Genomic DNA, 22,863 nt, shown 5'->3' with positions numbered 1-22,863 from the left:
TACTGACCCCTATCACCAGGCCCCAGCAATCTTTTTCCTGGAGGGGGCCTGGGAAGCACAGTGCATTATCCAGGGGTGTGAGGGAAGCACAAAAAGGAAGCATACAAATGATCCCTGGCCAAGTTGGGATCCCCATTCAGACAATGCCATCTCAGAAGAACACTTGAACAGCCACGCAGCCCATGGACAGTGGTGTCTGTGTCATGCTTTATTGTTTGGAACACCCTGACACCCTTAGATCATTGGATCCTATGAAACTTCAGTAAAGATCACAGCCCAGATGAGGAGATCAAGGATCAGAGCTCCTTGCTGTACAGAATCACACGTGAAGCAGCAGAGGCAAGATCTAGTCCAGTTATGTCAATGCCGACTCTAAAGCTAGGTTCTCCCTGAGCCTTTCTGCCTTCCACAGGCCTCCTGGGTGCCTTCTCCTTAGAAGCCTTCATGTGACCCCAATGGAAGCATTCATTCTGCTGCACTGGGTGAGCTCAGTTCTGGTGACTTATCACTGATGGTACTCTGGGGAAATCAGGGTCCTTCCTCCCATAGAGGAATAGCTGGGTCAGCCCAGAGGGGCCCTGCCTGCTACAGACTTAACTGCCCCAGGATAGTGCTCCTGCCCAGAGAGGCCCCTTAAATGAGGAGGTAGAGAAGGAGGCTGACAGCCTGACCTTGGCAGATGGCTTTGTGCCTATCCCTATGGAAATGCCACTTAACAGACACAGCCTGTCTCCTCAGAGTGGAGACTTTCACAGAACATGCAAATAAGGCAGCAAGATCGCTGATATGGAAAGAATAGCAATATTATCCTAATGACTCTAAGATAAAATACAATCACAGGGGGAAATTTACCCTGAAATGTGCCCATCAGCTTAGTGGAGAAGCCTTTCACCTTCCAGTCTCCACCTTGACTTAATTCCCTGTGGGAGGCAGCCTCTGAGGGTTTTGGCAGTAGCTCTCTCACCACTGCTACAGAGGACACCACCCTTGGGATACCTAGCAGCTCCTGGCACTGGCCCTCAGCTATGGTCACTTCCCCTGGGGATGAGCTCTCAGGCACCCTGCAAAGCTCACAGGCTCCATAGTGCTGCTTACATGGTCTACATCCCCCGCATGCTCCAGGCACAGTGAGAAACCCCAGAGAGGGCTCTGCACTCAGCACCAAGCTGTGCTGAAGGCTTGCTGCTCCTTGCCAGGATGTGGACTCCAGCTGTGTCTCTGTCCAGGACATTGTCCCTCCTGTTTGTAGCCCAGGGACCCTAGTCAAGAATCCCTGTCTTCACACATTGTCATGGCCTCCTTCCCACCCTGAGTCAAGGGCTGACTTTTCCATGCTCAGCTCAATTGTGACTGTCACTGTTAAGGTCCTTTACTTTAAGGTCCTTCACCAGTGTGGGCTGCCAGTGAGCAGGGGCTGGCTGAGCCAGCCTGTGTCCCCAGACACTCTTAGAGACCCTCCTATGACCTTTGTGTCTGTCATAGTCTCCCACTGGCCTTCACACAGACCTGCACACAGCACTTTCTTAAGGACAGCCTGAAGGTGGCCCTTGACTTCTGAGGCCTGCCTTCTCAGCTCCCTCTGCTTATTCTCTGAGTACACAGGGCAGAGTGATGCCTGTGGTGGTACAGCTGCTGCCCAGACTCAGTGGTGCAGAGAGCAGTGCTCGGTAGCTACCAGTTTCTAACCTGAGCATTAGAATCCTGTCCACACCTGTGCTTGTCCACCCCTGTGTGCACACATGTGCACACACTCTCTCACACACATGGATTTACACATGCTTGCATGCACAAAACATATGCACTCATACACACACTTAAACATGCTCACTCATGCTTAGTCATATCCCTGGTCATCTTTGAGGTGAATTGTAAAGGCTTTGACAATTGTAGTTCTAGGAATTACCATTTTTTAATCACTTCTTGAAATTCTGTTCAAGAACCTTTGCATAGATTGAGGCTCTCAAAGAGGGAAGACACTGGGGCTTCCTTGGTCTCCCCTTCCCACGCACCTTCCAGCAGGTCAAACCTGCCCTCAGAAGCCACATATCATCTAAGAGAAATCAGTGAAGTCCCTTCTCCCTGTTTCAGACATGGCTCAGAGCCCCATCAGCTCCTTTCTCATCCTGTGCCAGCTGAGGACCAATGCCCTCAGCACTGTGTCTCTGGTGCAAGGCCCATTGTCCCCTCAGAGCAAGGCAGCAGTGCAAGGAGAAGACATGTTCTGGAGCCAGCTTACGGCAGGGGGACAGTAGCTGGGAGGGCTGTGTGCATGGTTATCTGAATGAGGAGGCTGCTGTTGTGCTCTTTGCTCCTCCCTACATGTCCCGCTGTAGCACAGAGCATTGTATGGAGAGGGACGGTGTTTCCTGACTCACCCTATGGGGCAGACTCATGTGATCTGGGTAGTCCAGGAAGGTGGCCTGGATGGACAGCCCTTTCCGCTTCTGCTTTTCAGTCTCTTCTTCTTACACAGGAATAGGCTGAGCAAGGTGATCAGTCCCATCTCTTCTGTGATTTCAGGTGTGATGGTGTGGGCACTCAGCTGCCACTGCCGTTCTCACTGCTCCCAGTTGAGGTGCCCCACCCCTCCAGCCTGCATGTCCTTCAAGACTGCCTCTGAGCCTGCCCTGTCCTCAACACGGTGCTTGCCCCGCTTCAAGGCTGTTTTAGATCCCAGTTCCAAGGCCTCACCCAGCTTCTGCCTTGACTACATTTTGAGAGCTAAATATGTTAGCTGTAGGTACAGTGGGGTGCGGCTGCCCTCTCGTATATGCCCAGCAAAGCTGTGTGAGTATAAAATTCATGAGTGATTTTGGAATTTATTAATTTATTTATTTTCCCATTAAGTTTACTGGTACATTTTCAGTATACAATACAATTACATTCGTCATTGGGATCTTGTTCCTTTACATGATGGGTCTTGGTTCTTATTTTTCCCGATTTCCCTGGCTTCCCTTCACCCTCTCCACCCTTCTCTAGTTACAAAGACTTTTTTCTATTTTTTTCTTTTTCACATTTTTTCTTTTTCCTTCTTACCTTTCCCCTACCCTTCCCACTTCCCCTACTCCTTTAAAACTTTTCTTGCTATTATATAATATAAATTATACATTTTAATCCGTATTTACGCTTTTAGCTTTTCATACCAGAGAAGCTATACAATATTTACACGTGTGTCCTATTAATTTCACTTAAGAGCATGGCCTCAATGTGCATCCACTTAGCTATAAATGTCTCTAGTTTCTCATTCTTTATTTTGGAATTTAGAGGGCAAAAGAAAAGCTTAGTATGGTGCTAGACTGACTTTAGATAGTGCTCAGATTAGAACTTTTATTCCATACAATAAAGAGAGGGTCAAACAAGAGATTTAAATAGACACCAAGGACCTGAACTAATGGACACCACTGTCACCTCCTTCTGTGCACTCCCAAAATATAGCTGTACTCTTATTTGCAAAAGAAGCACATGCCATATACCAAGGGGTCTAGGAAAACACAGAAGCCATGTAGCAGGGAAACTAGATCCTAATTTATCTGAGCCTCATCTCCACAGCAGATGGAGGGAGTGGCCTATCATTCAGTCAAAAGTCCCCATGCTAGAGTGTCAGGGGTCATCTCTTCTCCCCTTGTCTCATGAGTCACCAGGAACACCTGAGCAGCGAACAAATGATCCACAGCCATAGAGCCATCCTAGTATCTCCAGAGATGGAAAGGAAAGTCTAAGCCTTGTGACTCCTCATGAAACAGGAAAGCTGCCCTCTTCCTTGGACACCTTATTCAATGAAGGAAAAGGCTGATGCTCAGGGAAAAGGGGAGGGAGCAGGGTAACCTATGTGCTCTTGTAGAGTTCTCAATGAGCTGCCAAACTAGGCAGAGAATACCTTCCTATTATTAAGGCAGAGAGCTAGAAACCACTCACCAAAAAGGAGTATGAAAGTTTCTGACCAAAGACCACAGCTCTGCTCTGATCTTTGAAACAGAAGCCTCCTTAAATAGCCCTGATCTCTGATGAACCTGCTCTGAACCCAGACCCCAAGAGACAAAGAGCATTAAGAACAGTCATCTGTGGCCTGTGAGGGTGTCTTCAGAGACCTTCATGTGCACCTGTGGGATCTTCATGGGGAAAGCTGAGAGCCCAGTGTGCCCAAGAGAACTGGTACCTGAGAGGATCAGTCTGAGAGGATGCTTATGGCTACTGCTATCAGGAGACATTTCTGAGTTTTTTAAAACTGGTCAGAACCCTTGTGAATGCTCTGAAAGTCCTCTCTTTGGTGCGTTGGTATTTCTGTAACTGCAGGAGCACCTGACTGTCCCTGTCTGTCCATGTGTGACCAAAGCCTCTCATAACTATACAATATTGAATGACCTTGAGGAAAAGGTGTGATCTCTGGTAAGATACAAAACAGAGCAGGAAAGAAAATGATTCTGTTTGATGCACTGTTTCACAAACAATAAAAAATTACCAGACACATGGAGCTGTTAATCAAAGACAATAGACCTACAGATTTTTCAAATGTTAAATTTAATAAACATTTTAAAATTATTAATATGATAAAAAGCTATAGACAAATGGATGAAGAAATAGAAATCCAGAAAAAAGGTAGAATTTAAAGAATGAAGACAGATCAGCATTCTAGAATCTTAAAATATCACAACTAATCAGACTGAGAGAAAAAGAATTAGCTGACTCACAATTTTTTCAATTAAGGTATACAAACTAAATTTTTAAAAAAGAATTACAATACATGTGAGATGTAGCATGGACATCTAGTATGCGATTAATTGGAATCCCAAAAGGAGAGAAATAGAGTGGCAAGAGCCAATATTTGAATCATCAATGATCAAGAAGATTCCAATGTGGATGAAAATGTTGATCTACAGAGCCAATAAATTTAGCAAAATAAAAGCAAGAAAAACACAAAGAGCGTCACATCTCTGCAAGTAACCAACAAATGAGTAAAACATACATACAAGAGAAATCCCAGTGTTAAGTAGGAAGAAAACATGTTGCTTTCTTAAGAATAATAGTAGTAACAGCTGAAGAAACAATTAAAATTTCAAAAGAAAGAATGGAAGCCCAAAGACAAAGGAATTACAGAGGTAAAGAGCTGAAAATTAAAGCTACCATTTTACAGCTATAGTCTTATGAAATGAAAATAAAATAGAGACTTTCTTGAAAAAAAACAGACAGTTCTTCACTAGCAGACATTTTCTGTAGAAAAAACAGTATCCAGGTAGAAGTATATAACCATGGAAAGGACTAAAGAGCTCTAGAAATATGAGGGTAAATATGAAATAATATTGACTACATAAACTAACTGATAATAATTTGGGGGGCTATTGCATATGAACAAGCACAATGTAACAGTAAGCACAAGAGATGAAACTGCAAATTCAGTGAAAACTGTCCTGAAGGCTTAACTTGGTGAAAACATAAGGTATTAAATTAAGTTTCATTATAATATATAAAGGAAAGCACTACAAATTTTTAAAAAGTATAACTAATAGTTTAATGATGGAACCAGTGAAACGTTTTAATTTTTTTTAAAGCTAAGAAATTAAAAAGAAAATAAAAACAAGTGAGCCAAGTGAAAAAAATCATTAGTATGATAGAATTAAACTCAATTATATTAATAATTATTTTCATGGTAATTGGAATAATCTTCCCAACTAGTGCAAAGTCAGACTATTAAAAAGATCTAACTATAGTACTTACAAGACATATACTAACTACATGGCACTGATAAAGATAGATAAAAATAACAGATGGATGGGAGGCATACCATGCAAATACAACATCCACACAACCAGAAAATACAAAGGGAAAGAACCTGAGAAGCAAGTATTATTAGAGATTAAAATTCATTTTGTTCCATAACAACTTTTGTGTACCATAAAATTCATTCATTTAAAGTGCAAATCAATACTGTTACTGAAATGTAAGCAAACAAAAACAACCTTCTCCCACATATCCAGTCTTTTACCATCAAGTGTAATAATGCTGTGAGGCTTTTTGTATATACTCTTTATTGGACTGAGGAAGTTCCCTTCTATTGCTAGTTTCTTAAATGATTTTAGGATGAGAGGTTATTGAGTTTCTTCATATGATTTTTGCAGATATGTTGAGATGGTGTAGTCTTTGTTCTGTTTTTCTATAGTTATAATGCATTATACTATTTGGTTTTTGGATGTTAAGCTAATCTTGCATTCCTGGGATAAACCCCTCTTGAGTATCTTTGTGTCCATATTTATAAGCAATATGGATCAAAAAATTGTCTTTTCTTGTGATATCTTTACCTAGCTTTTGATTTAGAACAATACTGTCCTCAAAAAGTAAAATGGGAAATATTCTCTCCTTGTCTGTCTTCAGAAAAGATTATGAGAAAGTGATGTTAATTATTATTTAAGTGTTTCGTAAAATTCAGCAGTGAAGTTATCTGGGCATGAACTTTTTGTGGGTAGTTTCGTTGTTTTGTTTTTAAAATGCTACTTCAGTCTCATTATTTGTTATATAAAAATCAGGCTATTTCTTCTGGAGTCATTTTCAATAATTTCATTTTTCTAGGGATTTTTTTCATATAGAAAACCTATAGTTGACTATTTTTAATCCAGTTTCACAATTTGTGCCTTTTATTGGATTATGTAGTCTATTCACATTTAGTATTATTATTGCTATGGTTGAGTTTATATTTGCCATTTTACATTTTGTTTACTACATATCTCTCTTAAGTTTCCTTTGTATTTCTATAGAAGAATACATGAGACTTGGTAATTTGTATGGAGACAGGAGTCCAATGTTGAGGGGCTCACATCTGTTTGGGGTTGTTCCTTATGCAGTAGTGGCGGAAAGATAAGGAAGCGTGCAGCTATGTCTGAACTTGCTTTTATAAGAAATTCACTCTTGTGATAGTGAGCCTGCTCCCATAGTAACAGCACTGGTGCATTCATGGGAGTAAAGTCCTGGGGACCAGATCTCCTTTTCAGGCTCTCATCTCCCCGTACTGTTGAGCTGAGGATTAAGTTTTTAACACATGAACTTTGAGGATCACAATAAAACCACAGCAATACTTCATCTCATTTTTGCCCTATATTCCTCCTCTACTGCTTTCTTTTGTGTTAAGTGAATATTAATAGTATAATAGTGTAATATTAATAATTAATAGTGTAAAGTTTTACTTTCCTTAATCTTTTTTACTATACTTTGAACCTTTTTCAGTGGTTTCTTTAGAGTTTGCCATATCATTGTAAATTACTGGAATCAGTTTCAGATTTATATTAGCTTAATTCCAATTACATTCAGGGATGTTATTCCTATATCTTATGCCCCCTCCTTCCTTTCTGTGGTGTTTTTATTACAAAAACTGTATTCGCAAATGTTACAAATTATGCAATATATACCTAAAATTACTTTATTATCTGTAGCTGTTTTCTTGATCTAGTACAATTTTGCTCCATCTACTTCCCTTTTGCTATTAGTGGCAGGTATATTACATATGTATTATATTCCTATATGTTGTAGATCCACCTTTATGTTATGGACATAGCTTTTGCATAGTTGCTTTTAGAATCAATTATAAAAAGAAAAGAAGGAAATATGCATCTACACTGTGAGTTTGTGGGGGTACGTAACTACCTTTACCCATGCTCTTTGGCTTTTCACATGAGTCTGTTAACCAAGCCTCTCAGTTGTACCCATTTGTTGGTCTCTTTGCATTTATCCTACTTGGAGTTCATTGTGTTTGCCAGATATGTAAATTTCTGTGTTTCAGTAACTTCAGGGAATTTTATGCCATAATTCTCAAAATATTTTTTTGCTCCTCTCTCCTCTCCTTTGGTGTCCACGTGTCAGTGTGCTCTATGATGTCCCAGGTTCCTTTGAGGAACTGCTCACTTTATTCATCCTTTTTGAGTCTCTGTTGTTCAACTTGCTTAATCTACAGAGCTCGGTCTTCACAGTCACTATTTTTTCTGCAATTTCATATCTATTGCTAATTCCCTAAAAGGAAATTATTTTCAGTTATTGTACTTTTTAACTGCATGAGGTTTATTTTTATAATAGGTATTAACATTTTACATTACATATTATATTAATATAATGTAATGATATATAAAATATAATGTTAATATATTAATATATTTTATATATATAAAATATCTGTTGATATCTTTATGTAACACAGTATTATAACAGTTCTTTAGCATTGCTTTCACTTAGTTCTGTGAACATATTTACAATTGTCCTTTTGAAATTTTCTTCTGTTAAATTTAGTTTCTGGTCAATTGATTTTTTCCCCATAATCATATTATAGACAGCTAAGTTAGATAAAAATTAATATGCATTCAGAGAGGAACTAGGTCCTCAAAGAAGTCAGCAGAAAAAAGAAAGTCATTAAAATTATGGCTGAAGATGTATCTGAAAAAGACCAGGCCTCAGGATAAAGATACAATGACCAGGCCCACATGCCTCCCTAAGGGATAGGCAGTAACTTGGAAGTATACTGTAATTAGCACTACCTGATTAAGGAAGTCTAGATAGATTATCACCTGGGTGACCCAAGAATTGAACATATCTCTTCCCAAAATTGCCTTAGTTCTTTCCATGCACCCCTGCTACATAACCCATTTCCCTATTGGATCAATATTAGCTAAGCAGTTATACTTGTAATCCTTTGAGGGTATTGTTAGGAAATTGTACATGTTACTTTAAACTTCTCCATTTTATACCTGACTTCCGGGTTCTTCCTAATTTAAGTTTCGTTTTCCCAATTTAAGTTTCGTTTTCCTCCCCGAGTTGAATTCTTCCCAGAAATGGCGCCAACATCTGATAAGGGATTCCTGCAGGACTAAGACCTTATAAGGCAATGTGGCCTGCAATAGGTTAAAAAACAGCTAATTCCCCTAAAATTGCAAAACTCCCACCAAAGACCCTATAAATGAGCCAACACTCCTTCCCTTGGAACCCGCCTCCCTTTCTTCGCCTAACGGCCTTTGTGCCTCAATAAAGATCTCCTGCCGGACCTCTCGGTGCGTGAGTGACCTGATTGGGAGGGGGCGCCCGAAGGGGCACGCGCGACCCCTTTCAGATATGTTTTGTTTGTTTGCTTGTTTGTTTGCCTATGGACAGCTATTCATTGCCCATGACTGCTAAAATTGTCTATCCCAACCCCACCAACTTGGGGTTAGACATGATGCCTTTTGGGGAGGCAAAGCCTTACCTGTAACCAAAGCCACCTGCAATGACAGTGGTATTGGCAGGTCTCTCCTCTCTTTCTCTGACCACACCTAGCTGTTAAATTTCACCAAGTGCTTGGTTTCCCTGCTGTTCTCAACATTGTCCTGTAGCATACATTGCCCCACAAATTAACCAAAGCAATTTCCAGCTCCCCTGAAGGAATAGTTTCTGAAGTCCAAATCTGGTATTTGTTCTGTCCCCAGGAAGATTCTTTCCAGCTGTCTTATTCTTTGCTTCCCTCCTTCAAACTAGCTCGCCCAAGGCAGAGGCTGTATCTTCACTAGATAATCAAAATTCCTTCTAATCACTTTTCACCAGAACTTCCAGTATTCCTGAGAAAGCTATAGAGTTCAAGTCTCCATGCTCTGCTTAAGTGAGCTCAGCTCCTTTGGGAAGAAATTAGGAGCTCACAGTTGTATAGCCTGCTTCTCCTTGCAGGCAAAATTATGGTGTCAGGTCTCCTGAGGTAGGAAAGAGACAATGCCAGAGCATCACCCTTACCCCAAGGGCCAAGGGCTTGGTAGTGGGAAGTGGCAACCTGAAGCTAGAATTCAGTAATGAAAAGATAACTGGAAAATCCCTAACTGAAGAAGTTTTTAAAATATAATTCCAGGGCCGGGGATGTAGCTCAGTGTGGCACAGTATCTGCCTGGCAAGCGTGAAGCCCTGAGTTCAGTCCCCAGTACCAAAAAAAAAAGTAAAAAGAAAAAGAAAAAAACAAAAAGAAACAGCACAATAAAAAAAAAAAAAAAAAACAACATCAGAATAGAAATGAGAACATTTTAACCTGAAAGGAAATGAAGATTTGACCTATCAAAAATATGCTTAGAGGGAAGTTAATCATCATATATTCATATATATAAAAGAAAGAGTAAAAATCAATTGTTTAACTCTTATCTTCAGGATGGAGAAAGACAATAAATCTTAAAAAGAGAAGAAAATAATAAATATATTGCTAAATACTTGAGATATAAAGGCAAATGTAGAAGAGAGAATATAGGTAAATTTTCAATATCAGAAGTAAAAAATACAGTTCTTAATAGAACCATAAAATAAAATGATTATAAATAAATTTATACCATAAAATGAAAATTTATATGAAACCATTTAAAATTTCTTTAAAATATTTTACCACAGGAATAAAAGGAAAAATAGAAAATCTGAGTGGCATGGTACAAATAAAAGTAAATCAAAAATCAAAAATCACAAAAAAACCCTCCCCACTCAGAAGACCCTGATAGTTCTTTGACAGTTTTCTTCCAAACTGCTGTTAACAGCCACTTACACTTATATGCTTAGATTCCTTTGCTGGCCCCACCAAATCAAAGGGGGTCACCAGCCTCCTGCTGTTAAAATCTGCATATTCTGTCACTTGGGGCTGAAAAGGGAATGTGGATTATGTACCTAGCAGGAGGAAGTTTGGAGTTGTTTATCTCTAAAAGAAAAAAAAAATCTAACTTTTAAAGTTCCAGTCTGTAGTGCAGATCACACTGTGGGAGATGAGTAACACCAATCTTACAGGAAATAAACGGCAGTCGTTTTCCAATTATTTTTATGTGGCCAGTAAATACTCAGTGGCAAAACCTGAGACAGAAACTATTATGGAAGAACACAAAAACTGAACTCACAGAAAAACCTCTCTTATAAACAAAACCAAAAAAATGATTCTTAAACAAAACTTTGATTTTAAAAAATGACAAAAGAAACTACAGGACAGGCCAGCAGGCTACACACACGGGAAAGTGTTAATGCTGAGCTCAAGTATACCAGTTCCTGCTGGAGCAATTCTCCTGTGTGTGCACCCCTGTAAGTTTGTGCATGTGCGTGTGTGTGTATGTGTGTGGTGTGTGCAGAAATTCATCACTAATTCAGACGTCAGTGTTGAAACTGCACAAGAAACATTTACATCTACAACATTACTGAAGGTGAAGAAGAAAAAGAGGAAAAATGTGGAAAAGAGGGAGGAAGAAAGCGAGGAGGAGAGGAAAATAAGGGCAAGAAGAGAAAGATGAGGAGATGAGAAAAAAGAAAGGACATGCAGTATTGGATATTGAGAATCATCATAAGCCTGCAGTGAAAAAAAGACAGTGCAGGATAGACCATGGGATAAATGGAACAGGCTAGAAGCAGAAATAGATACAAGTGCACCCCCCGACACACAGACACACACATTGGTTCATGTGTGCTATTGGTTCTGTGTCTCTAGAAAAACCTAACTCTATAGTCATCATGGATGTATGAGCTTACAAAAATTTACTAAATCTATGCATGCTTCAGAATGACTAAACCTGAAATTATCAAAAGCACTCAGTGTTCTAAAGTAGAACAAGCAGTGCCCTCATGCACTATTGATGTATAAATTAGCACAACTACTTTACAATCACTTGGCAACATCTACAGAAGCAGAATATTTGCATACCTTTCATATACATAACACCGGGAGAAATTTCTAAAATACATGCATGATTTTCTTGCTGTCATCTTTTACCTCTTAAGTCCTCCTTACTTAAGATCTTCTTGCCCTAGAAGCAGTTCCTCTCCTAGGCATGTAGCCATCTTGTCATCTCCAAAGACAAGTAATAAAAGGTTTAAGAAAAAAATAACTCATATACCCTACTTGAAAACTCTTTAAATGGCCATCAACAGGAAACCTGATAAAGTATAACATACTCACAGAATAGAATATTGAACAACAGTGAGAATGAACAAGCCCCAGTTACACATAACAACATGCATGACCCTCACAAACACAGTGTTTGTGCTTGATGAGTCGGAATCAAGAGAAAATAGACTGCACTGCACGGCTCATTTGTATGAGTTCAAAAACAGGGAAAACTGATGCTTTCTTTCAGAAGTCAGAGTAGAGGTTATTTCTGTGTGAAGGCTGTAACAGTAAGAGCAGAGCACCTTAGGTCCTGCTTATATTTTGGATTTTGTAGATAAGTGCAATTTCCACATATGTATTTAGATGTCCTTGTGGATTCATTTGTTGAGGCAGGCAGGACTAAAGCACTGTCTACCCCACTTACAGGGAGAGAAAACTGAGGCACTAAGAGATGACACAACTTTCTCAACATCACACAAAGACTGGTGGTAGGGTTGGGCAGAAGAACCAGACTCATGGACTCTTGTTGACTGCTTTGGATTCTCTCTCTTTCTCCTCCTTAAGGAAAACATTCAAGTTGTGTTGTCCCGCACTGACTGTTATTCAAATTTAAACCAATTACAGTGAAATAAAACTGTGAGTGGAACCCACAGTGAGAGGTACAATCAGGCTCAGAGAAGGCGGGTCTGCCCCCCTCAGCCTAGGGCTGCGAGACTGCTTACTTGGTCAAGGCTCTCCACCTTTGCTTTTATACTCCTTGTGAAGCTGTCCAGAAGTAAGTATTTTTAGGGGAAAACTCTACTGGCTGGACTTATTAAGGCCTTTGCCTTGCAGTGATCACAGCACTCCATGCTTATTTCCCACTGCAGAGAAGATCAACCCAAAGCACCCTTAATTTAAGAGTGGAGGGAAATTGGGCCATATATGGATGGCTGTGTGTCCCTGCATCCTGGTTCCATGCAGTTTTCTCTGGTGACTCTTCCATGGTGGCTGCTCTGCCCACATGGGTTCTCCTGAGTGTGCTCTGCCTCCATCAGAATCCCAGGCCTAGAGAACCCTGACAGACTTCCTCCTGTGCTGTCACCCCCTCTTTCCTCTGTATGCACAGGGGAAGTCCAATAGAGAGCCAGTGGACTTCTCTCTGTTCCTCTTTCCATTGCAGCAACTGCCCATCTAGCATCTGGAGGAAGGAGGGAGCCCTCTCCTCCTGGCAGTGGTTACTGCCATGGCTGGCCAAGCCAGACACAGGTAAGCGCAGGTGTGACGATCTGGCATCTTCTGTTGAAGAACTTCCAATCTGTAGAATTTGTGAAGTAATTCTATCCATACACCATCACCTACCCACTCCTAAATTGCATCCTGGTGCTAATAAAGCTTCTTCTGCCCTTTCTTCTGGCTCTTGTGGTCTTCTCCTTTCATGAGGATCAGGGTAGAGATGAAGTTTTCCAACTGAAAAGCAGAAGCACAGGTAATACCCACTAGTTCAGTAACCTAGGCCAGAATCTGGATATGTAAGAGCCAAATTACATGAGACTTATCTCACTCTAGACCCAATCTGTTCTGTTTGAACTCAAGTCAGAGCTGAGCACAACCCCTCTGGAGTCTGAAGGCATGTAGATCCAACTGGCCTGTGTCTGGGGTACATTCCCACAGGGAATGCAAGGGCACATGAGTAGGCAAAAAGCATGAAATGACGTCATCTGCATGTAAGGGACTGCACTTACTGCTGCTAGTCATTACCCTGCTTGTCCTCAGGGGCTACCTCTTTATTGCCACCTGCCTGCCTGGGTCCTGCCCCTAGAGGGATGGCACTGTGAAGATGAGGCTTAAGGGTACACAGCTAAATTGGGTGTACTGCTCCCTACCCTGGTCAGGTCCAGAGGCAACACATCAGCCTTCCAACAACAAGACTCTCTGATGATCCTTTATTGCTGTCCCAGCCTCCCCAGGCCCCTCTCTAGGATGCAGATTAAACAAGAGCTGAATGGGATATTCACTCTTATACATGCAGGAAACAAAACCACTCATCCCTAGCCCTCTTTAGAAAGTCACTGCAGATTTTTCTTTTGCTGTTTTACAGACAGGAAGAAAATTCAAGGAAAAAACAATATAGCAAACAGTTTAATGAAGTCCAGTTCAAAAGGTCACTCTCACTCCTTCTCTTTCCTTGGGGAGAGTTGGGAGTAGTGCTGATCATGAGTCTGCAACACGTTTCATGCATGTGGTGTGTTTGGTGCTCTGGCTCAGGTAGCTAAGGAATGTGGAGATTGCAGTGTCCATTTTATTAAGAGAAAGCAGCAGAGACAGCTGCAGTCAAGGAGGAGGTAGGCCTGATTGTGGGGCCCACATTCAGTGTGACCACACAGTGTTTCTGTGAGGTGCTTGGGGATCTTTCTCCTCCCCACCATCAGGACCTCATCTAACCCGATCACCTCCCATAGGCCTCTTTAAATTGTAGGTCAGAGTCTCAAAGTCCTGCCTCTGAGTAGATGAGGCTTTGGAAGAACATTTTCAATCAAAATTGTAACACACCTGAAGCAGGGACAGGAGACCCAACCACTCTGACCATGAATTCACCTCCTGTGGCTCCTCATCTCAGGATCTGGAGACAGCTCACCTACTTCATATCAATGGCTCATCTGCAGCCTGGACTTCTAGCCTTCCTTCATGAGGTTCAGCCATGTTCTTTTTTTTTTTTTATTGAGTTCATTGGTACATTTTAGGTATACAGTACAGTTACATTCATCATTGGGATCTTGTACCTTTACATGATAGATCTTGGTTCTCATTTTTTCCCCTTGTCCCTGCCCTCCCTTCACCCCCTCCTCCCCTCCCCATTTACAAACACTTTATTTCCATTTTTTTCATTTTCTCCTAATTTTTGCTTTCCCCTTATTATCTTTCCCCTATCCTTCCCACTTTCTCTACACCTTTAGCCCTTTTCTTCCTATTTCACATTGTCAATTATCTCATTAGGATCTTGTGTACTATTATAGTTTTTCACACCAGAGAAACTATTCAGTATTTACACATGCGTGACTTATTTATTTCACTTAGGAGTATATCCTCAATATATATCCATTTTCCTATGAATGAATTAATTTCTCATTCTTTATGGCTGAATAGTATTCCATTTTATAGAAAAACCACATCTTCTTTATCCAGCTTTCAACTGATGGGAAAATGGGCTGTTTCCAAGTTTTAGCTATTACAAACGGTGCTGCTATAAAAATAGGTGCTCATATATCACTGTGATATGATTCTTTTCATTCTTTTGGAAAGATACCCAGCAGAGGGATTGCTGGGTCAAACGGAACCTCTAGTCCCAGCTCTTTGAGGTATCTCCATATTTTCGGTAGTGGTTGCACCACTCTGCACTCCCACCAACAATGGAGAAGGGTTCCTTTCTCCCCACAACCCCGCCAACATTTATTACTGGTTGATTTCTTGATAACAGCCATTCTTTGTGGGGTGAGGTGGAATCTCAGTGTTGTTTTCATCTGCATCTCTCCAATGACCAGTGATGTGCAACATTTTTTCATATATTTACTTGCTGCTTTTACTTCTTTGTCTGAGAAATGTCTGTTCGTTTCAGATGCCCATTTTTGAATCAGGTCTTTATATTTGGGGGACTGATTGTTTTGAGTTCTTTATATATTCTAAATAATAGTTCTTTGTCTGAGGAGCAGCTGGTAAAAATTTTTTCCCACATTGTAGATCGTCTCTTAGTTCTGTTGATGGTTTCTTTTGCAGTGCAGAAGCTTTTTAATAAGATGAGATCCCAGTTGTTGATTCTTTCTGCTAGTTCCCATGCTACTGAGGATTTGTTCATAAAGTCTTTTCCTATGCCAATGTCTTCAAGAGTTCTGCCTAACTTATCTTCCAGCAAGTTTAGTGTTTCTGTTTTAATATTTAGATCTTTAATCCACTTGTATTTTAGTTTAGTGCATGGCAAAAGATAAGGGTCTAATTTTAATCTGTGGCAGGTTGAGATCCAGTTTTTCCAACACCATTTATTAAAGAAGCTATCTTTTCTCCAGTGGGGATGGTCAGCTCCTTTGTCAAAGATGAAGTAGCTGGGTATACCTGGAGTTGTTTTTGTGTCTTCCTATCTGTTCCACTGATCCTCAGATCTGTTTCTTTGCCAGTATCATACTGTTTTTGTCACAGTGGCTTTGTAGTATAGTTTCAAATTGGGAATTGCTATACCTGCTGCCATGTGTCTATTGCCTAGGATGGCTTTTGCTACTCTAGGTCCTTGTGTGAACCATGTTTCAGAGGCTGAAAGAGCCTGGTCACTATCTCCATGGTGCCCCAGTCTTTTCCTACCTTGCTAGCAGAACAATCTGTAGCCAAGGGCACACACCACTGCCCCTGGATTTCAGGAAGAGGATATTCCTCTTGGACTGTGAAGCTGCACCCATGCCCCACATTCTCACCCTGCCACACTCAGCTCTGACCAGTAGACCCTGGCCTCTGATGCTCCACACAGCACAAGTGCTTATATCTTCTTCTACAGCGCTCTCCAGGAGAAAATGAACTCAGCTCTCAGCTCCTGTCCCAGGATGACCTCAGTCCCAGTGCAGCCAAGCACCTCCCCTCACCCTTTCCCAGTGGACTCAGTGATGAGGCCCTTCCTGCTCCGAGACCCACAGACACAGAAACTACCCCTTTTTTTCAGTAATGAGCCCTGCTGCCTGTCCAAACCCACTTTACCTGTTAGTATCCTTTTCTCTTTGTTTCAACATCAAGATAGAAATCAGCCAATAAATGTGGGGAAAAAAATCTGTCTTCCTTTCAAATCATCACTGCCTGGTCCAGAGTGCACATCTGCAAATATGTCTGGAAGTGCTAGAAGTAGAAAACAGCAAATCCCAAAGGAAACACAAAAGAAGTAAGCACAGTCCCTTCCACAGAGCCTCTTCCTTCACTGCCTAGCCCTAAATGGACCATGGTGTTGTGGCTTGTACCTAGATCTCCACACAAAGCCTCTTTTTGAAGTGAAGCCTTTTGTGAAGGTGACTGAATCTGGAATGTGTGATGCTGAGATTAAGGGCACGTGATTACTGAACCATTACATGTGAGTGATTGGTTTGGCATCACCCTAATCCCAGTTGTCTAGATGGGATAAAGGGGTGGAAAGACACTATTAAGGTCTCTTGTTTTTGCTGTCTTCCACTACCATGAACTGTTGCCCCCTGCCATGTGCCACTCTGCCTTTGAGCCAACTGATTATGGACTGAAACCTCTGATGTGTGAGCCAAATAAATCTCCCTTTAACTCTGGGTTGAGCATTCTGTATCAGGAGAGAAAAATCACTAATGTACATGGTAACCTCTAGGAGTGGCCCAAACTCACTGCACTGCCTGGTGTTCCTACACCATGACAACCTGTAGCCTCAGGAAGACAGGGAATCCACATGTGTTTCTGTAGTTCTCATGACAGATTGTCTGCCAAAGCTCGCTCGGAGCACAAGGAGGAGAAGGGAGGGAGGGTGTGAGTTTGAGTGTGAGTGTGTAAGTGGGTGAGGATGTGAACATATCAGTGAGAATTAATGATTATAAGTATATTAACAAATATGTGAGGGTGAGTGTGGGTGTGCAAATGGATGACTGTGAGTGTATTGTTGGTTGTGTGTGTGTGCAAGTGTATCCATGAGGGTGTGTATTGTATGTGAGTGTGCTGAGTGACTAGATGAATTCTGTGAGTTTGCACAAATGTATTAGTGAGTGTGAGTGTTTGAGGTCTACCTGTGACTGTGTGGAAGTTTGTGTGAGTGGATGAGTGCGCTGATGGATGTATGAGCTGCTGGGTGTGACCTTCTGGGTGAATGTGTGTGGCTGGATAAGTAGGAGTGGCAGCATGCATAGGGTATGCAGTTTGAGGTAAGATAAGTCTTCCGCTCCTAGTGGGCTCCTGCATCTGGGGTACAGAAGGTCTCAGCAGTGTTGAATGAATGATTGATTTGCTGGAATACCCATATTTACAGATGGCCAAGTGGCAGAGCTGTCCCTCAGACCCATCGTGTCTGATCCCAGACAGTGTTCCTGTTTCTACATCAGCAGTAACTGCCTGCAGTAGTAAAACTGATAATGTGTAGTGGGCACCAGCTTCCATGTGGCCTCACTGGCCTCTGCTCCAGGATGGTCAGGTGTTAGGGGAAGATACACAGGTCAGGCAGGGACACAAAGGACTCTCTGGTCACCTCCACCCACTGATAACGTGGTGGAGTCCACAGGCTGGGCTTCTCCTGTGACATGGCCTAGGAGAGGATTCTGTTGCAGGGACAGAGCTGTCCCCAACCAGCAAACCCCAGCCTCTTTGTGAATGCACAGAGGCCTAAACACACTTAGTCTCCAGCTCTAACCTGTCCCTCCTTTCCTCTCCACCAGCCAGGCCTGCAGAGAGAGCTTGTTCCTCGCCATGTGGTCTTGTGCTCACCTACCCAGAGAAAAGTCCTCCATAGTCCCCACAGTATCTTTGTAAAGACAGGCTTCCTAGTGTGAGGAATGAAACCCTTTGACCATACACAAAGGATGGATCGGACCAAGGACTGGGGGCAACAGAAGGGAGACTTCTTAATTTTTTGATCTCCCAAGAATGAGATGCAGTCCAACAAACAGACTGACATGCTGAGAGTGGTCAGGAAGAGCGATACAAAGCTCAGTGTGCAATGCCCTTCCCTCCCCTCAGCATCCCAGTACTCAGAATTTACAGTACTTAACTCAGATCAGTACTTAACCCCTTCACCTTGCTCCCTCTCTAAAGGATTTGTGGGCTTTCAAAGGCAAATGATTAAACTAGGGACAATTTCTTAACTGCTAGTCCTTTTCCAGTTAGAGTTAGCTTAGTAAATTCCATACTTAATTGACTATTTACCCTCTCCCTATTGTTTAGAGACCTTCTCAGATGCCTGACCTCTGTCTTTAAACTGAAAGACTCCCCCCACACAAAAGAACTTTTTTTTTTTTTGGTTTCTTACAAACTCCCTCTTCTTTTCTTTTATTATATTTGTTCCCATTTTCACCTCGGATTAACACATTGATTTTTCAAACTCTCTTTCACAATTTGGTCCAGATCCTAGCAATAATAAGTTGTTCTGTTGATAGGACCTGGCACCTGTTTGGTTGGAGTTATGTCAACTGACCACTGAGCTAGCCCCTTACAGATGGAACAACAATGTGACACCCCATGAAGATTGGAACTCCTGCCACTATTACCAGGTAGGTTAATATCCATGTGCTCATCTTCTTCCATTTTCCAAATTATCTTCCTAGCCAATCTGTAAACAGATCATCTATTCCCCAGTCTTCTGCTAATTTATTGGCTAGAATCGTGAGTCTTTGCAGGGCTTTAGTTACAGTCTGGAGCCTTGTTATGAGGAATAAAAGCACAATATTTATTCCCTTTTGTTTAGAGAACTTCTCAGATGTTTCACCTAAATTGAGTCCTAAGGCTAAAACACCTTCCACTGACAATAGACCACATTTTCGTTTCTTACATAGCAACCATTACTGAGTCAGTCAACACACTTCTGACCTGGGCAGGCCTGGCTGGGAAGGGAGCCTGCCCAGGGTGTCTCCTTTTATCCACTGAGATTCAGCCTGGCTATGGAGACTATATCCGAACTTCTGCTCCCACTTCCCTCTCTGGCAAACGCCTCTGGTATCCTGGAGCTGAATCTGCCTGGTCAATAGGTTCTGCTCATGTTTTATCCTGTGACCTGAGTGGGACTGGGTCCTTCCTGCCTCCTGCCCTATCTCCACCCAGGAGGAACTGAACCACCCCTAGGGCTGGCTCTGAAAACCTCACCCCACTGTTCCTGCACCAGGGTGCTAGAACGTAGGACTCCTTCCACTGGAGGCCAGCTCACTCACAGAAAAGCTGTCCCCAGGGTGACAAGAGTGGGCTGGTGCAGAGGCCTCCAGAAATGGGAGCACTTTCAGATGTCTGCAATGGAGCTCAAGCTGTGGAATCAGCAGGAACTCATGAAGCACACTTTCTGTACTCTGCATATTAATAAAACAAGGACTAAAATCTCCAAATACAAATTCTAAAAAATGAGGCATCAAAAACTGGGAAGAAATACAATATCCTGGTTTCAGCAAGGTGACCACTTATCTTACAAACTGTTAAAAGGAGAATTGTTTCCCTGTTAGAGCAAAGTGCTGAATTCACCTGGCACCCCTTCACTGAGTCAGAAGCCTCTGGGAACATATCTAGAACCCATATATGCAGAACTTGACACCTAGGCAGGCTTCATAAACAATTCTTCTCTGATCTTTCCAGTGAGATCTTTAACTGTGGGCTTACAACTTGCCAGAATTGATGTATCAGATATGTTGTTTTTTTTTTTTTCAGCTTCTCCAATTAATTGCAGTTCTGTCCACTTTCATTTGCTTGAGTGAAAAAATGGCTTCTGCACCATGACATTGTAAGCCAAAAATTTAATATTTGTCACCAACCACCACCAGACTCCACAAGCAGAAGGTGGGTTCCCCTAGAGCATTCTCTGAAGTCAGGCAGTCTCCTCCACACAGCATCACCATTGTCCATCAGCTGAACAGTAACATCCAGCTTTGCATCACCACCTGTGCTCTTTTAAATTCAATGCAATCCCACTCCAAACAGGTGTACTGTCCCCAGAGGTAATTTAAGTTAAAATATGCAACATCCCAGAGCAGAGAGAAACCTTGCACTTCCTTTGTCTTTACCTACCCTGCTGCCACCCAACCTTCTTCTGTCTGTGAAACACAGGGCCACAGTCAGCCTTACTGGACACCTGTTGTTCAATGAGTCCCTTTTAGGTACCAGGCCTCCAGCCATTGCTTGGCAGCTCCCTCGTATAGGACATAAGGGGACTATGGGCACAGAAGGAGGGCCATGTGCAGGGGATTTGTGGCTGCAGTCATGAGGGCACTCCATGTGGCACTGCAGCAGCGGGGGGGGGGATTTAGAGAACAAAAGTGGCCCTCCAATCTCTGTGCACTTGGGGTTTTCTGTAGAGGTTGACACAAGTATGTCCTTGGGCTCAACCTGAGATAGTCTTACTCAAATAGCTCTAGGGGTGAGAAAATGTATTTGTATTTAACCAAGACCTCATCAGTGATTCCCATTTCATGGTGAAGAATTAAAACCACTGGATGAGATCATGGGAAAATAATTCTCTGTAACAGTGTGAGGCAATGAGCTGTATGTCTGCCACTTCCTGGGAAAAGAGGGATGGCCTGGGTGACAGATATTCCTAGTTCATTCCCAGTGTTATTTGAAAGAAGGTTGAACCTGAGACACACAAATAGTGAATGTCATTTTATGCTAAAATCATAGTCATATAATCTCAGAAAAGGGTAAATTCTCTCCATTGAGTTCATGAATATAATCTCCAATATCTTCTACAGTTCATTTTTCACTCTCTACTGGAATCACCAAAGTGATCTATTTGATTATCAGTAATTACACCTTTCTTATGAAAAAATGTGGACTTCGCAATGGAATCTACAGCTTCTGTCCTTGCCATGAGAACTAGAGTCTACCACTCTTAGGATATATCACAGCCTCCAGCTTCCAGCCTCAACATAAAAGCCAGTGGCTGTTCATGCAAGCATATTACCTTCTGGAGTGGACTAAACATTGACTTTCCTGTTCTGTTTGAGAGGTCCAGCTTATAGCTTTTCTCTCACCATGCTGCTGCAAAAAGATGAGATACCAGGCAGCCACAGGACCTCATTAATTTTGCAGTAAGGAAGTCATGCACCAAAACCTATCTGGATCTTGGGACAAGTTTCTTAGAGGGAGGCATAACAGTTTTGAGGAGGATCCCTGATTCCAGTGATGAGAGAATCTGCCAGGGAGCTCATGATTTCCATTAAAATATTTTAGAAAAATTCATCCTGAGCTTCCATCCTGCAGCTCAGTGGCCAAGAAAGAATTACTCAGCAGGAAGGAGCAGATAATACTGGTTGAAAACTTCTGCCCCTATTGTGCTGGTACCAGGCCTGTCAGGACAAGGTCCCTGGGTAGGCTGACTACCCTCCCCCATCAATGTGTGACTGCCGAGTACATGACTGCTGACCACCAGCTCAAGTCAGCAGACCTTTGTCCCCTGCCTGCATTTTCAGTGCCTGATTGCTTAACATTTTGAAGTTAGTCTTGGCAAATGAACTGTATTTATGCAAAATATTAACATTAGGAGAAACTAGGTAAAGGCAATATGGCTATTCTCTGTACTGCCATTACAATTTTCTGTAAACCTAAAATTATCCTCTCACATTTTAAAAAATCACATTAAGGGAAAAATGTATGGTTTAGAGATAGCTGAAAAGAAACTTTTCAATGTTATCAAATCTGGAAGTCTAAGGAAGCCAGAACTAAAATAAGAATTAGAATTTAGATTTACATTCGCATTTAAAGATGTACCATTCTCAACATATCTGAAGTACTTTGCATGCATATCATTTAACTAGAAAGAAGCCTGCTGAAGAAGGTGGGTGTTAGGAGGCACCGTTTGTCTTGAAGCAAACTGGAACTCAGAGAAGTTTAACCACTTGCCCAGGCTTGTACAGCAGGGGCCATGAAAGGGGGGTTCGCGTGCCCTTTCGGGTGCCCCTTCCCAATTAGGCCACTCACGCACCGAGAGGTCCGGCAGGAGATCTTTATTGTAGGGAGGCGAGCAGGAGGCAGGAAGGCAGAGAGAGAGAGAGAGAGAGAGAGAGAGAGAGAGAGAGAGAGAGGAGGAAGAAGAAGCAGAAGGAGAGAGAGAACAAAGAAAGGAAGGTCCTTTTATCAGTTTTGGGGTGGGCTATTGCTTATTTATGAGGAGTGAGCTACTTTTAACCTATCACAGGCCAGATTGCTTTTATGGGCCCAGTCCTGCAGACACAGGTTTCAACTTTCCTGGACCACTGTGGCCTTGGTGGGGAGGCAAACCAGAGATAAGGGCATGAGGTCATTTTAGGAGCCAAGATGTACCAGGAGAATGCAGCCTGTGAGGCGGCGTCACAGCATACTTTAACATGATCAATTCCCTAACA

Source organism: Fukomys damarensis, unplaced genomic scaffold (assembly GCF_012274545.1).
Source record: "Fukomys damarensis isolate Sample0158 unplaced genomic scaffold, DMR_v1.0_HiC HiC_scaffold_16, whole genome shotgun sequence".
Taxonomy (NCBI): domain Eukaryota; kingdom Metazoa; phylum Chordata; class Mammalia; order Rodentia; family Bathyergidae; genus Fukomys; species Fukomys damarensis.
Note: the sequence above shows the minus strand (reverse complement) of the source record.